Below are 3946 nucleotides of genomic sequence, written 5' to 3' on the forward strand. Positions count from 1 at the left end.
TTACCTCGAAGCGCGAAGTCTCGTTGGGTCGCAAGTCTCGTTTCCCTTTTGCGTAACAACGCGTTAGCTTGTTCTTCGGTTCAGTGAGACTAATTATGTCTCATCCCTTTGTTTGTATAGGTCCCTGATACATTTCATATATAATAGTCGAGCTAATAATCGAAGTGACATTGTAAAAGTGCGGATGATAACATTTTACATGTGTTTAAATCCAAACATCTACTGTGTTATGTCTTAATAAAAATTAAAGTTTACCATTGACCTTAGAGATAATGTTTTGTACAATAGCTTCATCCGATTAAAAACAATCCACTGGTAGGCCTAAGTACTTAACTTGTTTAGTACTATTTATCTAATGACCATTACCAGTGACTTGTGTAGACCATTGCTTACTTAAATTTCGTTTTTGGGCCGAAAAGAATATACTGGTCATGTACGTAATTCCGGCCTGTACGTAAAAAATCGGCCACCTGTGTAAAATCATTTTGATGATCTTCACGCACTTATTTTGTTTTTATTTAGAAAAAACAACATGAAAACCATCCCTACTCTCAATATGTTGCAAATGTAAAGAACCATATCATTGTAAACTTTTGTGTTAAAATGTCACAAATATAGCAGGAAATATTTGGCTCGTGGGGAAAGTGATGTCATCATTAGTTGCAACAATTATATTCATATAAGAAACAAATATATTTGACAAAATTATTTAAATTTTATCTAATCAACTTTAATTAAGGTTTAACCAATTAATTGTACAAAAAATTATATTCAAAACATACAAATCAGAACCTAAATATAAATTTTTGATAATTGAATTACCTCCCTTGATAAAACTATTACTAGATTACATGTTTAAATATTATATATAAGCGTTTACTAATAATCAACACTGAAGTAAACTTTTTAAACAAAATGTATTTAGTTTTTTAGCTGTGTTTGAAAAAATTGATTAAACCCATTAAAAACAAGTATTTTTTTAAGAATTAGCAGCTTCCCATTGTTTATATTTATTAAGGTTACATTACACTAAATCATTGTGTATCCCTCCGTGGTCCATTCGAAAGTAGTGCCTATTTCTAAAGAGTTCCTTTTCTCTTCTTGAATATAAGCCATTTAACAATGTGAGACATGTCTTTTGTGGTTATTTGTAATATCCTGTATGTGTCTGGAGTACTTTGATGCCTTGGATTGGAAGCTACCTTAAAAGATGAACTTTTGAGGGTGTGTTTTCTATTGTGTGGGGCTTTTGTCGAAATTAGGATTCCGAAACACGTTTTTCTACGGTGGGTTCATTCGACAGCGATTTACTTTCTTAGAAGTTGCGAGACGGTATGTTTTTGATTGCAATTATTGGAAGATGACAGATCCATCTTTAAAATGATACCAGGTTCGGAAAAATTGATACGTCGGAAAGGCAAGAAAAATGCTGTGAAAGTTGTCAGTTTTATAATGGGACCCTATGGGAATCGGAATTAGTGTAATATAACCTTTAAAAAGCACATTTACTGCAATGTCAAGGTCACATGGATTCGTCTGCAAGCGAGACAAGTAGAAAATGAATTTTAATGAATGTTTTGATGATTTGGGTGCTAAAATAGATGAGAGGTGTCAATATTTTGGTCCAAATGGATGTTTTAGGTGGTTTTGGACTGTTCTGGATGGGTGGGGGACCTGGTATGGACAAGTAAGGGTAACATTTCCAACAAATCTTAAATGTAAATATTATTATGTCCATAGATTGAAGTTTCAGGTGGAGAGCAAGATGAAAAATATGCAAAATTACATGCATGCAACCCATTTATGCCATTTTTCTCTTTGTTTGTAGGCCTGACCGTTTGTCCTTGAGCCGTAGATGGTCAACAATCCGCTAGCTGTCTTGCTCTGACTGGTGCACTGGACATGATTTCAATGTGAGTCATCATACTGATTGTTTAATTAACACATGAATTTCAGTTTGTTCGTTAAAGTACTAACTTAGCTGTGTATTTTTACAGTGGACGTAGTGGTACGGTGCAGGTGGTAGACTAGGTATTTCCATATATACACTATGTTTACAGAATTGCGGCCAGTGGAGCAACATAGCTGATGAGTTAATAGCACTAGTTCTTCAGACAAATCACGTTATTTTCAACCTATAAAGCATATTTAGCTGTAGTTGGGGCCAATTAGCTGTTAGATCTGGCTTTTGTTCTGTTAAGCCCTTAGAGTAATGAATTTCAGAGTGAAGACCATAGCGCCTTTTCCTAGTCAAGTATCGGGCAGCTGTATGTCTTTTCAGAAATGCACATGTATTTTTAAGCATGTCATTGTGTTTGCTTTTAATAAGATAGGCAATAAACTCATAACCTTTAGACAAATGAGCATCTGTAAATTCAGATTTCACTATTTCAGAGTCAGCCAGACCATGATTGAGCTTAAGGGTTGTGCTGCGGATGCAGCCTGTGCAGTTCCGGGAGAAAGTCACTGTCTCGGGCAATGCGGTCTGGTATCAGGTAAGCACTATTGAAAGCCTCACACTTTTGGGGGGTCTGAAGCCTTGTGCTGTCAATGCGATCTGGTTCAAGTACAATAAGAATGCATTCTCAAAGCAGTACTTCATCAGATATGGTTATCTTAAGCTTACAGTTCGCGGGCAGATATGACTTCGATTTGTTCTTGCTAGCAGAACCCCTACAGGCCAAACTATGCGTTAAGCACTATTTTCCACAGCAACCCTTGCAGACAGAAAAACAATACTTAAAATTACTTCTGGCATTTAATTTCTAATTTCCTACATATCTCTTTTGTATGTTTGTTTGCCCTTTTTAACTCTGACATGCCATCTTGCTCACATTGATGGAGCATACCTGTTTTTGTTTAGAGCCAAGTCCCCGGCTGCTCGAGTTTGCCGTGTCAATAATGAGAAAGCCATGGCATGATGTCTCCTCTATGTGTTTCCTTATCTCAGTGTTGAACATAATTGCCAGTTTCAGGGGCCTAAACATTTTATTTTATTAAAGGTCTGGATGATCCTTGCCTGACTGCGGGTTTGTGTACACCTCAATCCGACTCTGTGTCCTGAACAGAGGCCGCAGTGGTGCAGCGCTTGTGGACGATCCATCAATATCCTGAAAGGTCAACACTACACCAAGCTGGGAAAATTGATCCTGATAGTCATCCCCAGGTAGTGGAATGAATGTTCACTGAACTACAGAGGAATCACACCCAAATGACTTTCCTGCCACGACATTAGTGTGGCCACTCGCGTAGGAATTCCTTAGCAAACATGCTCTTTTGCATGGTGACTGTGGACATTTTTGCAAAACTTACGCTTTCAACACTGGATTTTAAAGAGAATACTTAATAAAATGTCGCTAACAGGACTTATTTATATGAGAGAGACTATCTGGATGCGCATTAAGTGTCACTTTGTGTCGTAAGCTGTTGAAGGAGCGATTTGCGCCTTTTTAAGTGTTAATTTTGGGTAGCCGGCTTGTATCGGCTTGAAAGCTGAAAATTATGCCTCTCATCATAATAGCATTAATTTTTGTAATTGCAATGTGTATGTTTAGATTGTAAGTGAAGCTTTTAATAATGATTTTCTTAAAAAACATGATTTTATATGCTGTCAGTGAGTTTTTTATTGAAAAAAGTGCTTAAAATTTAAAAAAAGTCTCCTTTTTCATCAAGAAAAGTACACTGATTCACAATCAATACATTTATTTGGGCCTTTTGCTGATATATTGGTGAATTTCGCATGCAATGATACCAGTTTTTGCCATGAAAGTTACGCGTAACAATAATTGGAGACGCAAAATCAGCTGTCGTCACTTAGACTAAAAATCATGCATTCCGACTTGACTGCGGCCAATTTAGTCACCGCTTTAAATGGCCATTTTAAGGCCTTTACCCCCATCCGAATGCACTGAAATTGCATATTCATTGTGGAAATAGTTGAAATCTC

The 3946-nt window shown here is 36.6% G+C and overlaps 1 long non-coding RNA gene across 1 annotated transcript; it reads left to right on the forward strand.

Moving 5' to 3' along the window:
• The first annotated feature begins 1017 nt into the window (after positions 1-1017).
• On the forward strand, positions 1018-3609 carry LOC127837662 (uncharacterized). The gene is made up of 3 exons (XR_008029424.1): positions 1018-1913; positions 2395-2495; positions 3003-3609. It is a non-coding gene; the product is annotated as an uncharacterized LOC127837662 (long non-coding RNA).
• Positions 3610-3946: the final 337 nt, after the last annotated feature.

This window comes from Dreissena polymorpha, chromosome 7 (genome assembly GCF_020536995.1).
Source record: "Dreissena polymorpha isolate Duluth1 chromosome 7, UMN_Dpol_1.0, whole genome shotgun sequence".
Classification (NCBI taxonomy): Eukaryota; Metazoa; Mollusca; class Bivalvia; order Myida; family Dreissenidae; genus Dreissena; species Dreissena polymorpha.